Genomic DNA, 22741 nt, shown 5'->3' with positions numbered 1-22741 from the left:
GTATAACTTAGCAGGAATTGGGGCACATATTAATAGTTCACCTATTTTCTTTCACATGAACATATGATTATATTAACAATATTGGCTGAGATATAATATGTATATATATCAATTTAAGAAAGGACACAGTTTATTAGAATGAATGGTCTGTTGACATAACATAGGAAACATTTTAATAAGAGCAGTTTTTCTGGCTGCAGTATTCAGTGAGTCAGCTATAGGCTCTATGAGAGAAGTCACTCTGTTAGTTTCCATGGAGGGAAAGAGCTTTATCTTTTACCCTGAAGGAACAGCAAAGGGAGGGAGATCCTATCTCCCTTGCAAATTCATGGACTCCATTGAAGAAAAGAATAGTAAAGGAAACTGCTGTTACCACAGTAGGGGGAAAATAAACAGATTTGACTCCAGAACCCAAAGGAAAGGATAAATGGGTTGCTATTAGCCAGCTCTATCCTAGATGCTCAGTTTCCAGTGGACATAAATTACATGTGTCTTTCTTGCTTTCTACCTAAGCCTGATCACTTAGCCACTTAATGATTCCATTGGGACAGTTGTAACAGAGAGAACATCAAGTGCAAAGGCCCTGAGGTTGAAACAAGGTAGATGGGCTTAATGAACAGAAAGACAAGTGTGGGGTGGATTTCTGTGAGCAAGGAAAGTAGGGTGGAGAGATCAACATGGTAGGCAGGAGACAGATAATGTACAGCTTTAAAACCCTGAGGTTTAAGAAGTTTGTAATTTTATTTTGTAGGGGTTAGAATGCTATTAAACCAGAGGAGTGACATGATATGGTGTGTATTTTAAAGCATTACTCTGGCAGGTATTTGTACAATGGATTGTATGGGGGGAGGTGGCTAGAATAGGCCTATCAGTGTTTCCAAAAGTCAGAGAGAATTGGAGAGAAGAAATTCCAGTATTTATTAAATGGAAGAAATTGCACCTGGAGTGAGGCCTGGCTCTGTTGCTTATTTGCTGTGCTGTCTTCATTGCGACCCTTCTCTTTCTGGGCCTCAGTCACATCATCTGAGACAGAAAAAAATTGTCTTTAGTATTAGATTCCCTTCCAAGTCTCCCCTGCACACCAACATTATATGGTTCAGTAGTTTGTGACCCTTTAAAAGTAGTAAAACTTCCAAGATTAAAATCATAAATTATCATGAATGGATGATGAAAAGCAACTGTGTAAAGTAAATCCCTGGGCTGTCATCAATCCCTATGGTCTGGGTTGTTCTCTTTGTTTCCATGAGCTCAGCCCATATTAACTTACCTTTGTTTGGTGGCTCTTCATTGTCCCCATTTTTTATGGCTATCTTTTGCATTTGCTGCTTCTTGACACTCCTTGGGCCCGGCATCGCTCCTGACTGCACCGAAGCTGGCTAGCTTGAGGACCTCTAGCAAGAAAAAGCGTGACTGATACCTTTTCATTTCTGATTGCATTAAAATATACACCATTTTGGTGAGCCTGGTGTCAGCATTGGCATGGAAAAGTAGGAAAAGTTGATGTGAAGTGAACTGTGCAGTTCTCAGGACCTCCGCAGCCTGGGATGGTTGCAAATCCAGAGCAAACTGAGAAGCTTAAAATTCCTGCCTAACCTTATGGCTTCTTCTTCATGTAGCTATCAGTAGCCTAATTTAAGAAGGTGGTGCCCTAAGAGACATTACATCATTGGACCTGTTCCTTACACCCCACCCCCACAGAAAGGGATTTTTCCCCTTAAATTGACATTGTTATGGTTTAATTTATTTTAAATGCTCCATCAGGTTTTATTATTTAGTTGTTTAATTTTGAAATGCCTGTATTATCGTACTTCGTTTCTTAGCATTGAGTGACTTGGAAACTAAAACTAAAACTAAAGAAATATTGAGGTGTTTTAGAAAAGAGTGTGGATAATATACTGTACTGTTTATCCAATATTATTTGAATATTTCTTGAGTAATAGCACCTGATGTCTGTTGACTAGACATTTAAGGTGATTATCTCTGGTGTGTTAGTTTCAATTGGTAGACATTTAAGGGACTATCTCTGGTATGTTAGTTTCAATTGGTATGTGACAAATTGCCACACATTTATCAGCTTAAAACAATACCCATATTCTTCCCAGTGTCATAGGTGAGAAGTCCAAATAGGCTCAGCTGGGCTCTCTGTTCAGGGCATAAGAAGGCTGAAATTAGGGTGCTGGTTGGGTTGAGTTCTCATATGGAAGCTGAGGGGAATATCAGCTTCTAAGCTAAAGCTTAGAAGGGATGAATTCTTGAAAGAATTCCCCTCCTGTGGTGGTAGCACTGAGATCCCTGATTTCTTGCTGGCTGTCAGCTCCTGGGGGCAGCTTGCATTCCTTGCTACATCTTCACAATAGTAAGGATGCATATGTTGAACCACTCTCATGCTTTGAATCTCTCTGACTTCATTTTGTGCAACCAGGTAGAGAAAACTCTCAGCTGGTCTCATGTGATTATGTCAGGGATACTCAGATAATTTCCCTATGTTAAGGTCAATATGTCATAAAAAGTAACATAATCATAGAAGTAAAATCCATTAGGTTCAGTCTTGGGGGTTGTGCTGATCATGCATTTCATGGGGTGGAAAATTTTGGGGCTTATCTTAAAATTCTGCCTACCACATTTGATTAACACAAATTTGGTTGGGATTTTTTTTTTCTAGTTTGAGTTATCCAAAAGCAGGCTTGAATTTGGGTTCAAGTAATTTTGGAGGGAGGTGGTCCTGATTACCCCAGTGAGAGAGCAGGGAAGTAAGACACAGGAGAGAGGAAAGTCAGTTAAGGAATCAGTTACTACTGTAAACAACAAGGGGTCATCTGGGGACCCTCTAAGAGAGGGTAGTATGTCCCTCAGCACTGTTCACTTCTACCTACCCCTTGGGTTTAAGGTTGCTGGGGGCACGGGGCATTGATGTCCCAGGTGTTTCTGGTTTGTGGTATGTGAGGGTAGAACATGGTACAGAGGCCAGAGAATGCTTGGAGCATGAGACTCAGGACAATGTTGGGGTGTAAATTCACTATAGGCAGTCTCTAAGGGCTGCCTGCCAGCTTGGAACTTCACCTTTGTCATATTTTAGTTCCTCAGCTTAGCCCAGGGAGTGGGTATTATTGTTGTCATTTTGCACATAAGGAGACTGAGACTTAGGTTACGTGGTTTGTCTAAAATTGTTCTACAAGTAGGTGGTGGGCTACATTTAACCCACTTTGTCCAGCTTGCCCATAAACTACATGAGAAGACAGAAACCTTAAGCCAGTCCCCTGCTTCTGGTGTTACTCAATGTCTCTTTGAATCCACTTCTCAAACAACTGGGGAATAAATAAATGCTGATGAGATTTTGAATAAAAGTGATCAGAATGGCAATAAATAATCCATGGAGCCTAAATGGAGAAGGTCCCCACTAATTCTCAAGGGAAAATACAGGGCCACATCACATTTGTATGACTCTCTTGTAGACTATTAGATGATGCTTCCTAATAAAATCTCACATGATGAATGTGCTTTAATTTTCACTGTTTTCTTATTCAGGATGCCATTTGCTCCCCATCTACTTTTCTGGTCCATGGGAGAGGTGTTATAGTGCTGTCATTTTGAGCTTGGGTTTTGGAGTCAGACTCTCCTGATTTAAAGCCATACTCTGCCTTTCTGTGTGATCTTAATATATACTAGGGGGATTCTTCTGTCCTCAGTGCCTTCTTCAAAGAATATGCCAAATCAGAAGGCATATTAAAAGTGGGTCGTATTATAAAGTTCGCAGTGTTTGGTAGCTATTGTTATTATTGTTCTTATTGACAGATGAAAAACTAATGTTCGGAGAGAAGTGACCTGCCTAAGGCCAGCTACTAGATGGTGGTGGAATTAGGGTTAGGAACCAGATCTAGGTGAAATCTGTCTTGCTGTAAAGAAGGTAAGAATTTTCCTCGCTCTTCTCCAAGATGCATGATAATACCCAAGTGAATCATCTAGTATCTTTTAAGAGCCGCTTTGGGCATCCCAGAACAGCCAGATCCTCACTCCAGGTACGGGCTTTATAACAAGGGAATGGAATGGTTGCGGCATCTTCTTCCCTTGGAAAGTCTTTTCCACTCCTTCGAGGCACGTGGCCCTTAGTGTACTATTCTAGGACTCAAAGAAAGAGAAGTGGTTTCCGATAGGTGCTGGTAGGGAGGTGACCACTTCTTTGATGGACTTGAGTGTATTTTAAGGCTCACTTCTCTACATTGTAGCCACCATGGGCATTTGATCTTATGGTGGCAAATCCTGTTCAATCAATTTTTGTGTGAAGAGTTACTTTTTTATTCAAGAACTGTTTTTGAACAAATACCCATGGATGTTTTTCCTTGCCTACCTTACTAGGCAAAGTGAAGTTCTAGATTTTTTGTAATTATTTTCTATTCACCCTTTCTGTCACAAATCTTTAATTTAATCAACATGTGTTGCCTGTCCACCATTCACCAGACACTGTTTCAGGCCCTGAGGATAATCGGCAAAATATACAGAGCCCCTGTCTCATGGAGATTATATTGTAGTGGGGGAGGGGGAAATTGACAAGAGACAAAATGAAGTAAATTGTGTAACATGTCCAGAAAATAAGATAGGGAAAGTAGGATAGGAAGGGCTGGGGAGGTTTATATGAGGATGGTCAGGGAAAGATGATCTGAGGAGGTGACATATGAAGAGAGGGCCGGAAGAAATGATGTAGAGAATCATGCAGATATAAAGGTCAAGCAAAGCGCTAGTTGGAAGCACATTTGGTACATGATTTGAGGAATAGTAAGGAGGCCAGTGTGGCTGGGACAGAATGAGGTAGACAATTGTAGTAGATGAGGCTCTAGAGAAATAGTCAGGAGCCAGAGTGTAGAAGGTTGATATACCCTTGTAAGGACTTCAGTTTTAACTCTGATGGCTCACTCACACTGCCCTCATGCTATGTATGGCCTCATAGTTTTCTTCAAAAATATTAAACAGCATATCTAGAAAAAAAGTTGAAGTAATGATGCTTAGATATAATGATATCCGGATACCACAAAAAAAGAAAAAAAGAGATTTAAGTCTCAGCACTAAGAATTGGAAGAAATAGATTTGGAATATTCCTTTACTACCCCATGGGGCTTCAGTAGTGAGAGCCAGGTAAACTTGTGTTTATACTGGCTCTCTAACTTTTAGATTTTTTCTTTTTTTTTTATTCTTTTACATGTTTTGATGTTTTGAGCTAAAAAACCATCCTCTAAAAAGATCATTTCAAAAAGGAACATCAAATGTATTAGCAACATCTTAACTCTCTAGATCAATCCCTCACTTGAAAATTGGAGTTCGAATAATTAAAATCAATTTTTATGCTTTTTGCTACCACCATGATAGGATATTCCTGTCAAAAAGCTCCTGTGGGCTCTATAGTAAGTTTGCTAATGGGATGTGGCCCATCTACAGCTAAAGCATTTTCAGCCAAAAAAACCATAAAGCTCCAATTACACAGGCTATTCTTTAGAAAAAAAATCCCTCATGGTGATTCTATTGAGCCATATTACAAGAAGCAAAATTGCATTATTAAAATGATCATTTGATTATTTTTGTCTGTTTTTTTTTCTCCTCTTGCTGCTAGGAAAGAAAAAAGTCTCACTTCAGACCCCCTTAGGATTTATTGCTGCTAAGGAATTTCTCTAAAATAGATGATGGCAGGACGGCTACAAGACTCTTGACAACTAATAATGGAGCAGCTTATGTGCTAACCAATATACAAATACTAAATAAGTGAACTTTAAAAAAATATTCTGTAACAGCAATATAACTGTCATAAATTGCATCAGAATCACCTACAGAGTGTTGTGCCTAACCCCCCAAGTTTCTGAGGCAGTAGTGGGTCCAAGAATTCACATTTTTCACAAGTTCCCAGGTGATGATGATGATGATGCTGGTCTGGGGACTCCATTTTAGGAAACACTGTTCTAGGACCATGCTGTGCAATGCTACATTAGGTTCTGGCTTTTATTGCAATGGTTAGTATTGGTTCCCATCTGAGGAAGTCTAGAAAATAGAGATTTAATAATTTAGCTTTAATGTATACTGAATATAACTAGTGTCTAAGATCTAATCTTAAAGGCTTCAGAATTTATTTGAATGCGGTTTAAGTCTTCAAAAAGAACATGATCAATTTTGGAGTATTTCTTGATCACTTTTTGATCTATAAAAACCAATTATTCAAAACTCATTCTCCATATTCACTCACTTACTTTTTGCTTCATGCACCCTCTAGATACACTATAGTTTCCTTATTCTGTTATCCCATGCAAAATACCTCCTACATTGTTCTAAACAAACCTGACCCAAGGCCTGGGTCATATCCCAACTCTTTTATAAAACCTCCCAGAATGCAGTTTCTCCTTCTTCTAAGACCTTAGAAGGTCTTAGACAATTACTCAGACAATTATTATGGAATGACTCAGACAATTAATATGGAATGACCCAGTGATCTGTTTTTGCCCTGAATTACAAGAGTAACCTTGTATGGTTATCTGAGGTTTTGCAGGAATGTGTTGTGGCCTGCTCAACAGACTGTAAGAAGAGATTGTGAGCAGAGACTGAGGCTACCAAGCAGTTGATGCCTAATATGTATTTATTCAAGTTTGATTGAAGGCATGAATTCTACCAAACTATGTATGTACTATCTCAAATATAAGGAAAATAATTAATGTGTATTGAACACTCCATTATATGGAATTTGTATCATCTCCTTGATTCCCTATAATAACTGTGTGATGTTGACAGCATTATTATCTTTGTTATACCCATGAGAAAACAAAGACTTAGGGAATGAAGTGCCTTGCAAAAAGTCACACATCCTAAAAGGGTAGAGATAAGATTGGAAGCCAGTCACACTCCAGAGCCTGCCCCTTATCCTTTGCAGTATTACTGAACCATAATCCCTTTCTTACCTCTCATTCTCAGCAGCTCATACCTCCAACTCTATGGAGCGCGCAGTATGAAAGTAGCTTTCTTCTCTTTGTCCCAAACTCACTTGGAACCACAGAAACCACATGAAAAATGGAGTCTAGCCACCTCCAATCTATGGATCCCAGACCTCTCTACTGTAATGATTCACCATCAAGGGCTATAGAAGCCACGGCAGCAATAAAGGACTCTTGTATCGACCTACTTTGAAATTATAGAGGAAAATAAATTACCCTGAGCTTTTTTATTGGCATCAACTGCTAGGTCCAGACAGAGTATAGAAAAAAAATTAGCTTTTAAGGTTTAATTCAAAAGTCCCTTGCAAACTATGGATGCAGGAAAATGAATCATTTTGTATTAGGGGATAGAGAGATAATGATAATAAATGCCTTTTTGAAAGTTTTGGTTTCTAAGCATAAGCTCTTCCCTAATAGTTCATCAGAGTTGATTAGAAGCTATAAAAACCCCATTATGGCCCAAAGCTGTAACTCCTACTTTCTCTTTGGTAGGAAGATTTGGTTCGATAATATCCAAATAATATCCATTGATTGGGTAAGATCCCTTCTATGTCATTATACTATATACATATTAATAATTGGATACTGAATAATCATTTTACTATTTTTATTATGTAAGTAATGCATGAATCCAGCATTGTTTTAGACATTCAAAGAATACATATATATGCAGAAAAAGAAAGTTTTCCTTCAACATCCTTCTCCCAGTTGGGCAGCCCACCCCTGCCCCAGCTGTAGGCATGGCCAGCAGACAAGTATACATCCTTTATGCTTCTTGCTGCATACACGTTTGTATATGTGCATGTAAAGAAACAAATATAACTTTTTTCCATAAATAGGATCATACTGTAAAATTTATTCTGTGTATGACACTTTTTTCACTTGAAATTTTGAGATGTTGCCATTTTAATTTGACACAATGCCTCTTTTCATCCTTTTTAAAGGTTTTAAAGTCAGTTTTAAATACTCTGGTGCGGTACTATATTTGATTTAACATTGTTTTTATATGTATCTGGGATATTGTTTCTCTTTTTTGAGTACAGTTGACATACAGTGTTACATTATTTTCAGGTATATAGCTTAGTGACTTGACAAGTTTATGCATTATGCTATGTTCACAACAAGTATAGCTACCGTCTGACCCATTACAACACTATTGCAATACATTAACTGTATTCCCTATGCTCTGCTATTTATTCCCATGACTTATTCATTTCATAACTGGAAGTTTATATCTCCCTCTTCCCTTCACCCATTTTACCAAACCACTGCCTGCCTCCCCTCTGGAAACTATCAGTTTGTTCTGTGTATTTATGGTTATGATTCTGCTCTTTTGTTTTATTCATTTTTTTTAGATTCCATTTATGAATGTAATCATATGGTATTTGTCTTTCTCAGCCTGACTTATTTCACTTAGTATAATACCCTCTAGGTCCATCCATGTTGTCTCAAATGGCACAATCTCATCCTTTTTTATGGCTGTGTGAGATTCCATTGTGTGTGTGTGTGTGTGTGTGTGTGTGTGTGTGTATGCCACATTTTCCTTATCCATTTGTCTATTAATAGACACACATTTCTATATCTTGGTTATTGTAAATAATGCTGCAATAAACATGGGGGTGCATATATCTTTTTGAGTTAGTGTTTTCATTCTCCCTGAGTAAATACCCAATAGTGGAATTATTGGATCAGATGGTACTTCTGTTTTAATTATTTGAGGGACCACCATACTTCTTCCCAGAGTGGCTGCACCAATGTACATTCCCACCAACAGTGCATGAGGGTTTCTTTTTCTTCACATCCTCCCCAACACTTCTTGTTTCTTGTCTTCTAGATTTTAGCCATTCTACAGGAATGAGGTGATATCTCATTGTAATTTGTAATTTTGATTTGTATTTCCCTGATGATGATTGATGATTAGTAATGTGGAGAATCTTTACATGTGTCTGTTGGCCATCTGTATCTGGGATGTTGTTTTTACTCAGGTATGGTGAGGTTAACAGATCAGGAGACAATTGACATTGAATGATGATGGTTTGTTACTCCACAATTCCCAAGAGGAAGGGAATGACATGCTATGCCATACAAGACCACATGGGGGAAGTACCATGTTTGGTCAGGAGGCAGAGGGAGTAGAGAAAAGCATACTCCTTATTGTTTTTGTGGGAAAGAATGAGTGAGGTGAAGTAAGCAAACTAAGCAAGTTTAGGACTGGATGGCTAGAATAATTTCAGCAGACTCTAGGATATAGGGGTGGTCCCTAATTGTCTGGCACCTGGCCCTGGAGTGGGGAAAAGGGGGAAAAGGAATGTTAAATGAAGGAGGTGGTTAGGGGTATGGGTTCTGGATTGGTTGGTTTGCACAGGAGATGCATGCTTGAAGGAAAGTTGTTAGTAGTCTCTAAAATTAGCTAACCCTTGGAAAAGTAATCCCTCCCTGGTTCCACAAGACCCCAAGATGTTAAACCATCATAAAATATAGTATATAAAAAACATTATTAATACAAAAAGTTCTCCATTTGCTGAACATTTTACTTTTTCTAGTCTGGTATTGTTTTTCTTACTCTGCCTCTATCACAAAGTGTGAAGATCCAACAAGAAAGTGGATGTGTGCTAAGACTATCAATTGAAAAGTGACATACACATGGAGATATGCTAATATCATCTATAGCACCCATTGTTGAATATACTATAACTATAATGTTTTATATATTATCATATGTTATGTGTATTTTTTCTAGATAGTTATTAAGATGTAAATGAGAATTTATATTTAAGTCATTGTTAGACAGGGTTGTGAAGAAACACAGCTTACATCCATTTTGTAAAGTCCCCATAGCAATGTTGTCTCCTAGCTCTTATCCCCATGTTACAGATGAAAACTTAGAGGCAGTGAAAAATAATGTGTCTAAGGTCTGTCAGTTCCTAAGACAAACAGCCAGCTATTGTTTTTAACTTAACTTTCTGTGACCCTAAAATTCTTACTATGCATTTCTGACCCTACCTAGTTCCAATACTTTCTCTCTTCTTTCTCTCATATGTAGCTGCTAATTGATCCTCATCTATAAGTCAGTCTAGCCTTCGGCCTCTAAGCTTGGAAAATGAAATGACACCATAGTAACCTGCATGTTACAAGAGATCCTCTAGGACAGAGGTCCTTATGAGATTTCACAATGTCCCTGCCAAAGGCCGAGGTCACCCTGAACCCTGGTCTTTCCCAGGGATCCCACTGCCCGCCCAGAGATTCCCTTTGGTGATTCTGGCCAAGATTTCCCCTTTGCCCCCAGAACTTTGGGTGACTGCTTCTTGCTTATTCCATGGCCCAGTTTTTGTTTAGCTCTTTGAATACTCTTCAGTGCCTGCCAGGCTGGATTTTTCCTCAGCATCTGCAGTAGCTTTGTGCCCCATTGTCACTCCATTTCCAGGACCAGCCCATATACCTGTGGTCCAATTGTGCCTCTAGTTGTGATCTTTATAATGCTCACTCTTCTCAGTTGCCTACAACCTCAGAAATCAGATAAAGCCTCTTGCTCTTAATTCTCATTTTAAAACATCACTTACCTGTATCCTACTTTCTCTGGAGTTCTTTTCTCTTCAGCAATCTTGGGAAAATCACGATTATGATATTGATAGCCACCATTTATTGATCACCTACCATGATTTAGTCAATAGATAAGGCACTTTTTATGTTGTGTCTCATTTGATCTCACAAGTTTTTTAGGTGGGTGTTATTAACCCCATTTCTAGTAGGAAGGCACTGTGCCTTGGAGAGGTCACCTGATCTGTGCAAAGTCACACAGCTAGCCCTAGAAAAGATGATGATTGCCCCCTGTCATTAGCTGATTCTAAAGAGCTTATTCTTTCCATTATTCTCTGCCTCTTAGTGTAGGTACATTAAGTTCTAGTCGTCATGGGCTAACTTAACCCATCTGAGTTAAACTGGGTGAGGGGGATAGGATGATCACAACAGCTAAAGCTAGCCTGTCAGGATCTGTACTCTCAGGGTAAGCAGATCTTGGTGCATCTTTCAAATCTTCATTCTCACTCTCACTTACAAGATGAACTCTGTCTTTCCTGTGAATTAAACCTACATCTGGGTTATATGGAATGTCATAAGATGTTGCAGGAGTAAAGCAGCTGAGGGTCCTCACCAACACAAGAGAGAAGAGAAGCAGAATTAAGGTATAAAGACTCTAAATTAGATTTCAGACAACTTGGACCTAATCTTTCCTCTGTCTCCAACTCATATTTGAAATTGGGGATTATCTAGGGAAGGCATCTCTTTTTTGCAAATGCTACTGACTGGGTAATACTGCCTGCAGTAGGGAGTATCCTAGAAATGATGTTCAGGCCATATCTGGGTTTAGTGGTGAATCTCTGGATGCAGGTGTTGTGAGAGGAGTGTAAGTATCAGGGATTTCTGCTTCCCTGTAAGCTATAACATTTGAACCCCACCATTCAGAAACTAGCAGTCTTCACTTCATCTCCTTGTGATTCTCACATAGGAGATTCCAAGACATGTCCCAGTGAAGAAATAACATGAGTTTCTTCTATGCTGACCTCTCCTATGACTCTAAGAAAACAGCATACAGGTTAGCTGCTTAGTGATGTTGAATACTGCTAAGAGATCTGTTAAATATATGTTAAAAAAAGACTTTTGCTTGAAAACCTGAAGGCTTGATATCCGTAAATTCTTGAGGCACAATCCATGTTCTAATTTTTTTTGTCCTCAATCATGCCAGCACCATATTAAGCATATACTATATATGCTACTACATGGACTGGAAAGAACATCATTTCCTTAATGGGAGAGACAAAAGCAGTGGAGCTGTTGAGAGTTATTTCTTCCATGTTGTCATTAGCTAGAAGCTGAGGCCTATTTTGTTACCCTAGAAAGTTTTTGCTTAGTCCTCTCTTTCCTTTTAGCCTTGTGTTTTAGTCATATGCTTGACCTTTGCCCAATCCCCTTTCCAATTTAGGCAGATTCTTTCTTTTTTTTTAATTTTTTTTTTAACATTTATTTATTTTTGAGAGACAGAAAGAGACAGAGCATGAGCAGGGGAGGGGCAGAGAGACACAGGGAGACACAGAATCCAAAACAGGCTCCAGGCTCCGAGCTGTCAGCACAGAGCCTGACGCGTGGCTCGAACCCACGGACTGTGAGATCATGACCTGAGTTGAAGTCAGACGCTTAACTGACTGAGCCACCCAGGTGCCCCAAGGCAGATTCTTTCTGCTACAGGGAGGCAGTTTGCTTTCCATGACTTTGCATGGCATAAGAATCCCATGATATGGCAAAGCATAGGGGAGCTGCTATACTCTAACCAGTTTGAGCACCTCAGAGACCCTCCATGACAATAATACAGCAGGAGCCAAATAGAGAAGCTAAACTGTAAGTTATAAAGCCCTTAGTACTCCTTCATCTAAATATGTGCCTTTTTTCATACATGTGTTACTCTTTTTTTTATTATTAAATTTTAGTTAACATGCAGTACAATATTGGTTTCAGCAGTAGAATTCATTGATTCATCACTTACATGCAACACCCACTGCTTATCACAAGTGCCCTCCTTAATACCCGTCACCTGTTTAACACATCCTACCATCCATATCCCTCCATCAAGCCTCAATTTGTTTTCTATCATTAAGATTCTCTTGTGGTTAGTTTCCCTCTCTTCTCTTTTTTCTCCCTTCCCATATATTAATTTGTTTTGTTTCTTAAATTCCACATATGAGTGAATCATATGGTATTGGTCTTTCTCTGGCTGACTTGTTTCACTTAGCATAATACACTCTACCTGCATCCACATCATTGCAGATGGCAAGAGTTCATTCTTTTTGGATGGCTGAATAATATTTCATTATATATATATATATATATATATATATATATATATATATATCACATCTTATTTATCCATTCATCAGCTGATGAACATTGGGGCACTCCGCATAGTTTGGCTATTGCTGATAATGCTGATATAAACATTGGGGTGTATGTACCCCTTCGAATCAGCATTTTTGTATCCTTTGTATAAATACCTAATAGTGCATTGCTGGATCATAGAGTAGTTCTATTTTTAGCTTTCTGAAGGAACCTCCACACTGTTCTCCATTGTGGCTGCATGGGTTTGCATTCTTGCCAACACTGCAAGAGCATTCCCATTTCTTCACATCCTCACCAACGCTTGTTGTTCCTTGTGTTAATTTTACCCATTCTGCCAGCTGTGAGTTAGTATCTCATCATGGTTTTGATTTCTATTTCCCTGGTGAGTGGTGTTGAGCATCTTTTCATGTCTGGTTAACCATATGAATGTCTTTGGGAAAATGTCTATCCTGTTTTTTTTTTTTTAATGTTTATTCATTTTTTGACAGAGAGAGAGAGAGAGAGAGAGAGAGAGACAAAGCATGAACGGGGGAGGGGCATAGAGAGACGGAGACACAGACTCCGAAGCAGGCTCCAGGCTCCAAACTTTCAGCACAGAGCCTGACGGAGGGCTTGAACCCACGACCTGGGAGATCATGACCTGAGCCGAAGTAGGACGTTTAACCTACTGAGCCACCTAGGCGCCCCACGAAAATGTCTACTCATTTCCTCTCCCCATTTCTTAACTTGATTGTTTATTTTTTGGATGTTTATTTTGATAAGTTCTTTATAGGTTTTGGATACTAACCCTTTAACAGATTTGTCATTTGCAAATATCTTTTCTCATCCCGTAGGCTTCCTTTTAGTTTTGTTGATTGTTTCCTTTCTTGTGCAGAAGATTTTTATCTTGATGAAGTCCCAATAGTTCATGTTTGCTTTTGTTTTATTTCCTTTGCCTTTGGTGAAGTGTCTAGTAAGAAGTTGCTGTGGCCGAGGTCAAAGAGCTTGCTGCCTGTGTTCTCCTCTAGGATTTTGATGGTTTCTTCTTTCACATTTAGGTCCATACGTGTGCTAGTCTTCATTCTAGTGCCTTCCTCTGGGTTTTGCATCTGCAAATTTATAGGCAAATGCTTCTTTCATGATAAGGAAACCACAAGTTAGCCCAGCATCCCTTCGTGACACTGAGTTTGGCTTTGTCAAGACTCACTCCCTCATTGCTGTCACCAATGGTTATTTACTCTTTCCTTGACCGATCAGTTTCTTGCAGGCTTGAGCCAGATGGAATCACATTCTTGCATACTTAGCAGCAGCAATAATAAGAGTTAACACCAAAGAACAGTTCTTTGTTGGACCATCAGAAGTAATCTGGAAGCACTCACAGATGATAAACAGGTCTAGGCTTTTGGGACAATATCTGAGTACAAGCTACACTTTTACCTCAGGATCAAGAGTCAAGACACTGTAACACTTTCTGTCCCTTTACAAAACTCCTTGGACCTTTTTGTTGAGTGTTATGGTTGTCTCCACTTTTCTCTCATTTTCTCACTTTTTATTGTCAGATGTGATTTCAAGGAGGCTCTGATTGTGCCTGCAAATTATTGGAAACATTTTCTATTGTGTTCTTTCTATATCTGGTCCAAGGTTCTCTTTTGGGTCCATTTTAGCAGTTTCTTTTATGCATTTTTCTTTCTTCTCCTACCCCCCACTCATCAACTTAAAAATTAGCCCTTCTGTTCTCCACTTGCTATTCAGGGTTGGGGGTGACCTGGGAAAGAGTCTGCAGTGGAGTCCAGAGCTGTCCTTTATGTCCTTTTTGGCAGCTCATTCCCCTTCTCAAACATGTTTCCTCATCTGTTAAATGAGAGGGTTGACCTAGATAATCTTTAATTATCTAATAATCTCTTCCACAATATACTGTGATTCTAGGTGATTCATAAGTAATTTTACCTGAAATTTATTGAATGCTTAATGAGCGCTGGTCACTGAGCTCGGTACTTTTCTTGCATGCAAATGAGATACATACAAACAGCACAACATTCGTAGATGATAATAATAATAGCAATAAGAGCAGACATTTAAAGGGCGTTTCCTATGTCAGGTACTGTGTTAAAGCTCTTTCTGTATATTACCTCATTAAACACCCACAATAATACTTTATAGGTTTTGTTACATGCCTACTTTGTAGATGAAGAAATAGAAACTCATAAAGATTTAAATAGCTCATCAAAGATCATGCAACCAGAAAGTGGGATGTGGGGATTTGAATTCCAAGCTGTTTTACTCCAGAAGCCTAGGTCTTTTCTGGGTTAAATGATTCTAGTATTTATTTTCATAGTGAGTGGCAAGGTTGGACTTTGATTACCACTGCTAAATATATTTCAGGACCATGAAGTAAGAGATTCTCAAATATTAATAATTTGGCAAGGGAAAGAATATGACACAGAAAAATAAGGAAGTTGTAGAAAGAGCTAGCTGGAGAGGAAACTCAGTTCTAAGCAAAGAAAAAGCAAACCCAGGAGGAGACTTTCCAAAAGCTTGTGGAGACAAAGAGGGAATAATTGAAATTAAGAAGATTATAAACCTTGTGGACACTGGTGACCCTGAGCCACTCAGCAGGGACCCACAAGGCCTGACATTTCAATGGTCCATGAAATCAAAAGACAATTAATGAATTTAGCCAGTCCTGTGCCTTGGGAGGAGGTAACACAGTTCAAAGTTAGTTCACCGCAAGATACAATATAATTAGAACACTTCAGAATCAAATTTTTTATTAAAAAAAAACCTCTCAAAATAAAATATTGAATCAGGTACCGAAATAGGAGAGGCAATTAAGTTAATTCAGTGAACTTTTGAATGACATTCATTCCTGAGTTATTTAGAAGCCCATGTTTCAGGCTGAGGAATTTGGATTTAATCCCTTCACTCACTATCTATATTTAACAAATTCTTAATGTGTCACATCTGTTACCTTGATATTTCCAACTTGGGAGATGCACACAAGAGGTGAATCACTGTAGGATTTTTTGCAGTGGGGGCTAGGAAAGTAGACAAGATACTTTTAAACTTTTAATCTTAAGTTTACATGACTGTTTTCAGTTAGAACATTCTTTTTTTTTAAGTTTATTTATTTATATGCAGAGAGAGAGAGAGAGAGAGAGAGAAAGAAAGAGAGAGAGATAATGAGCAGGACAGGGGCAGAGAGAGGGGGAGAGAGAATCCCAAGCAGGCCCCACACTGTCAGCACAGAGCTCCATGCAGGTCTTGAACCTATATAATGTAAGATGATGATCTGAGCCAAAACTATGCTTAACCAACTGAGCCACGCAGGCTCCCATTCAGTAGGATATTCTAACAGCAACACCTAGCCTTACTACATCTCAAATCCCTTCAACTGCTTGTTCAATACCTTTTCTCTGCAGATATCCTCATTTGAGAGAGATAAGAAAAAAGAAAAGCACTAGTAAATGTATATATTAATTGTGAATTAGACCCCAAAGTTACCCTATTTTATTCCACCATTCCTCATGGATATTGAAGACCAAACAATTACTCATACCAAAAACCTGAGGAGTCCTCATGAATTTTTCCCTCTCTCTTATCTCACGCATCCAGTCAAGCAACAGATCCTGTTATTGATACTTCTAAAGTATTTTAAAGTATATTTTGGAAGTGGCTATAGCCACCATCCTTGTCTTCTGGCTACAATAGCCTCTATCACTCTTCTTGATTACATTCTTTCTCCCTTCTAGTATCTTCTCCAAAGAGCAGCCATATAAACATTAAACCACAGCAGCAGCAACAACAACAACAACAACAACATACAGGTTAACCCGTATGAGGCTATCAGATTTCTCAGAAGAAACTGAAGGCCTGGAGACAGTGGGATGATATATTCAAAGCACTGAAAGAAAACAAGAACAAAAAAAAAAAACCAGTCAACCAAGATTACTTTCTCTGACAAAGTCTTCCTTCACAAATTAAGGAGAGATAAATATGTTCCCAGACAAACAAAAACTGATGGAGTTAATCACCACTGGTTCTACCTTATAAGAAACACTAGAGTTTTTCAAGCTTAAATGAAAAGGCATTAATAAGTAACATGAAAACATCTGAAGGTATAAAGCTCACTGGTAGAGATAAGCATAGTCAAATTCAGGATACTTGAATACTGTAATGGTAGTATATAAATCACTTAACTATAGTATAAGCATTAAAAGAAAAAATATTAAAAATAACTACAGCTATAATAATTTGGTAATGGGTATAAGTAGAAAAAGATATATGCTGTGACATTAAAACATACAATGTCACATTTATGTGTGGGGACAAGTGTAGTTTTTGTATGTAATCCAAACTAAGTTGTTATCAGCTTAAAAGAGAATGTTACAATTATAAGATGTCTTATGTAGCCTCTTGGTAACCACATAGCAATAACATTTAGTAGATACACAAAAGATAACAAGAAAAGAATCCAAGCATATTGTTCTGGAAAATCATCAAATCACAAAGGAAGATAGCAAGAGAGGAAGAAAGAAGCAAAGGAACTACAAAACAGCCAGGAAACAATTAACAAGAGGGTACCAGTAAATCTTTACCTATAAACAATCACTTTAAATGTAAATAGATTAAATTCTGCAGTGAAAAATCATAGAATGGTTGAGTGGATTAAAAAAAAAAAAAAAGGAAAAAGAAAAAGACCCAACTCTGTGCTTACAAGACAGTCACTTTAGGTTTAAGGACACACATAGGCTGAAAGCAAAAGGATGGAAAAAGATATTCGATGTAAATGGAACCCTAAAGAGAGCAAGGTAGCTTTGTTTACATAAGACAAAATAAACTTTAAATAAAAAACTGTAGCAAGAGACAAAGATCATTATATAGTGATAAAAAGATCAATTAGTCAAAAGAATAATGCATAATATATACGCACCCAACATCAGAGCACCTAAACATATTAAGCAAATATTAATAGATCTGAAGGGGGAAATAACAATGCAAAAATAGTAGGGGATTTCAATGCTCCACTTTCAACAATAGATAGATCATCTAGACAGAAATTCAATAATGAAATATTGACCTTGAACTATATTGTAGGTGAAATGGACCTAACAGACATATACAAAACATTCCATTCAACAGAAACAGAGCACATATTTTTCAAGAACATATGGATATTCTTCAAGGTAAATTATATAATAGATCACAAAACAAGTCTTAACACATTTAAGAAAACTGAAATCATATTCTTTTCTGACCACAGTGGTATGAAACTGTAAATCAGTAATGGAAGAAAAGCTGGAAAATTCACAATATGTGGAAATCAAACACCTTTATAAACAATCAGTGCATCCAAGAAAACAGTTCTTTAAATATATTGAGAGAAATGTAAATGGAAACACAACATACCAAAACTTATGGGATGTGGCAAAAACAATTCTAAGGGGACATTTCTAGTCATAGATGCCTACATTAAGGGGGGATAAAAGGTCTAAAATAAACAACCTAACTTTATATCTCAAAGCAATAGAAAAAGAGGAACAAAATATGATCAAAAATTATTAGAAGGAAAGAAGTAACAAAGACTAGAGAGCAGCAATAAATGAAACAGACACTAGAAAAACAATAAAAAAGATAAAATTAAGAGCTAGATTTTTGAAAGGATAAAAAAATGGACAAATATTTAGCTAGACTAAGAAGAAGAGAGAGACTCAAATAAAATCAGAAATGAAACTGAGGATGGAGGAATACTAAAGATCATAACAAAATGAAAATAATCATGTGATCTTCTCAACAAGATGCAGAGAAAGCATTTGACAATATGCAACATCCTTTCATGATAAACGATCTAAATGATTAAGTATTAAAAAAATGTACCACAATATAGTAAAGGTCATATATGACAAGCAGGTAACATACTCAATAGTGAAAACCAGAAAGCCTTTTTTAAGATCATAAAGAAGACAATGGTGCCCACTTTAACCACTTCTATTCAACATACTATTGCAAATCTTAGCCAGGGCAATTAGGCAAGAAAAAGTAGAAGGAAGGAAGGAAGGAAGGAAGGGAGGAAGGAAGGAAGGAAGGAAAGAAAGAAAGAAAGAAAGAAGGAAGGAAAGAAGGGAAGAAAGAAAGAGGAAAGACAGAAAGGGAGAAGGAGAGAGTGAGAGAGGGTGGGAAGGAGGGAGGGAGAGAGAATGGAAGGAAGGAAGAAAGAAAGGAAGGGAAGAGAGAGAGAAAGAAAGAAAGAAAAGAAGGAAGGAAGGAAGGAAGAGAAGGAGGAAGAGGGAAAGAAAGAAGAGGTATCCAAATTGGAAAGGAGGAAATAAAATTGTCTCTGTAGATGCCATGATATTATGTTTAGAAAATCCCAAAGACTCCACCAAAAACTGTTAGCACTAACAAAAAAAATCAGTAAATTTACAGTATACATACAAAGATCAGTTGCATTTCTGTGTACTAACAACAAACAATCTGAAGGAGAAATTAAGAAAGCAATTTCTCTAACAAGAGGATATAACTTTTATAAGTATTTATGCATCCAACATAAAAGCATCAAAATTATTATAGCAAATATTAACAGACCTAAAGGGAGAAATAGACAGCAATACAATAATAGTAGGGGACTTTAGTACCCCACTTATGTCAATAGATCACTCAGAAAATCAATAAAGAAATATTGTCCTTAAGTGACACATTAGACCAGATGGACTTAACAGAGAACATTTCATCCGAAAGCAACAGAATACACATTGTCCTTAACTGCACATGGAATATTTTCTAAGATAGATTGTATATTGCTCTACAAAAGAAATTGTAATAAATTTAAGAGGATTGAAATTATATGAAGCATCTTTTTCCAACCATAATAGTTTGAAGAAAAATGGACAACTAACAAATACATGGAGGTTAAACAACACGCTACTGCACAACCAAGAAGAAGAAATCAAGAGAAATAATTTTTAAAAACCTCGAGAAAAATGAAAATGGAAATGTAACAACCTCAAGGAAGAAGAAAAAGAACAACAAATGAAGCCCAAGTTACTAGAGAAAGGAAAGATTAGAGAAGAAATAAATGAAAGAGACTAAAAAGATAATATAAAAAACCAATGAAAGTAAGAGCTAGTTCTTTGAAATGATAAAATTGACAAAGATTTAGCTAGACTCACCAAGGGGGGAAAAAAGGACTCAAATAAATAAAATTAGAAATGAAAGAGAAGTTACAGCTGATATCACAGAAATACTAGAATCATCAGAGATTCCTAAGAACAATTATATACCAATAAATTGGACAAGTGAGAAGAAATGGATAAATTCCTAAATTTATTAGGAATAAATAATAATATATTATAAATTATAAATCCATAAATAATAAAAAAAGAAACAAACAAACATACAATTGACCAAAACTGAATCATGATAAAATAGAAAATCTGAACAGATCAATTACTCGTAAAGAAATTGAATCAGTAATCAAAAACCTCCCAGTAAACAAAAGCTTAGGACCAGATAGCGCTACTGGTGAATTCTACCAAATATTTAAAGAAGTGATACTAACCCTTTTGAGACTCAAAGAAAGAGGAGAGAACTCACACACTAACTTTATGAAGCCAACATTACCATGATACCAGACAAAGACATTACAAAAAAAAAGAAAACTACAGGACATCTGTGATGAACAATAATGCAAAATTCCTCAACAAATATTAGCAAACTGAATTCAATGATACCTTGAAAGGATCACACAATATGATCAAGTGGAATTTCTTCCAGTGATGCAAAGATGGTTCAACATCTGCAAATCAGTCAATGTGATACACCACATTAACAAAACAAAGGATAAAAATCATATGAACATCTCAATAGATGCAGAAAAAGCATTTGACAAAATTGAACATCCATTTATGATAGAAACTCAATAATATGGGCATAGAATGAACACACCTCAACATAGTAAAGGCCATGGAGCCCCCAGCTCCAATCATACTCACTAGTGAAAAGGTAAAAAGTTTTCCTATAAGATCAGGAATCTGATGCTCACTCACACCACTTTTATGCAATAAAGTTTTGGAAGTCTTAGCCATAGCAGTTAGGCAAGAAAAAGAGATAAGAGGCCTCCAAGCTGAACAGGAAGAGGTAAAAGAGTCACTATTTACAGATGACATGGTGAGATATAGATAGATAGATAGATAGATCCCTAAATACTCCTTCAAAAAAACTGTTATAACTTAATAAACAAATTTAGCAAAATTGCAGAATATAAAATCAATACACAAAAATCTATTGTATTTCTATACACTAATAACAAATTATCAGAAAGGGTAATTAAAACAACAGTCCTATTGGGGCGCCTGGGTGGCGCAGTTGGTTGGGCGTCCGACTTCAGCCAGGTCAGGATCTCGCGGTCCGTGAGTTTGAGCCCGGCGTCAGGCTCTGGGCTGATGGCTCAGAGCCTGGAGCCTGTTTCTGATTCTGTGTCTCCCTCTCTCTCTGCCCCTCCCCCATTCATGCTCTGTCTCTCTCTGTCCCAAAAATAAATAAACGTTGAAAAAAAAATTAAAAAAAAAAACAACAGTCCTATTTACAATTTCATCCCAAAGAATAAAATATTTAGGAATCAATTTAACCAATGAGGTGAAATATCTATACATTGAAAATTATAAGATATTAAAGAAAGAAAGAAATAAGATACAGATAATTGGAAAGATATTCTGTGATCATGGATTGGAAAAATTAATATTATTAAAATGTCCATACTACCAAAAGCAGTATAGAAATTCAATGCAATACCTATCAAAATTTAATGGCATTTTTTCACAGACATGAAACAATCCTAGAATTTGTATGGAACCACAGAAGACTCTGAATAGCCAAAGCAACTTTGAGAAACAAAAACAAGCAAACAAACAAACAAAAAATGCTAGAGGCATCGCATTCCCTAATTTCAAACTATATTAGAAAGCTATAGTAATTAAAACAGTATGATATTGGCATAAAAAACACCACATAGATTAATGAGACAGACTAGACAGCCCAGAAGTATATCCATGCATAAATGGTCAATTAATTTATGACAAAAAAGCCAAGAATACACAATGAGGAAAGGACTTCAATAAATGGTGTTGGGAAAATTGGACAGCCACATACAGAATTGGACCACTATCTTACTTTATACACAAAAATTAACTCAAAATAGATTAACTTGAATATAAGAACTGAAACTGTAAAACTTCTACAGGAAAATACTCTTATAAACATATATATATATATATATATATATATATATACACATATATATATATTATACATATATATTATATATGATACATATATACACATATAATACATATATATTATATATATAATATTATAAACTTTAAGTATATACAATATTATTTGTCAATTATACCTTAATAAACTTTAATAAAAAGAAAGAGGAGAAATTCCTGGGTAATTTACAGTAATAAAAAACTATTCTTGAAAGTTGGCTCATTCCCTGCCTATTATTATCTCAACTCAACAAGTTTTATTTTCAGAGTCCTCTTAAAATCCTTACTCTTGCCTGCAAAATCCTATGCAATACTCTCTGCTTTCCAGTCACACTCGGTTTCTCTCACTCCCCTGACTTTGCCACCTTCTGTTTCTCTGCAGATAATTAATGTCTACCATCCTGATATCTTGAATGCTTTTGGTTGACTTACATTCCTTCAGATCTTAGCTCAACTATCACTTCCCCAGGGAAATCTTCCTAGACCTACCAGTATGGCTGATTTATTGGCTACATACTCTCATAGATACTTGCCTTTCCTTCAGAGCCCTTATCTACAGTTATGAGTTTACTAGTGCAAGTATTTCATTAATAAAAGGTCTGTTTTGCTCATCAGTGTTTCTCGAGCACCTGGCAGAGCATGGCTCAA

Source organism: Panthera leo, chromosome A2, assembly GCF_018350215.1.
Source record: "Panthera leo isolate Ple1 chromosome A2, P.leo_Ple1_pat1.1, whole genome shotgun sequence".
In the NCBI taxonomy this organism is placed as follows: domain Eukaryota; kingdom Metazoa; phylum Chordata; class Mammalia; order Carnivora; family Felidae; genus Panthera; species Panthera leo.
The sequence above is the reverse complement of the archived record's forward strand: the minus strand, read 5'-3'. Positions refer to the sequence as shown.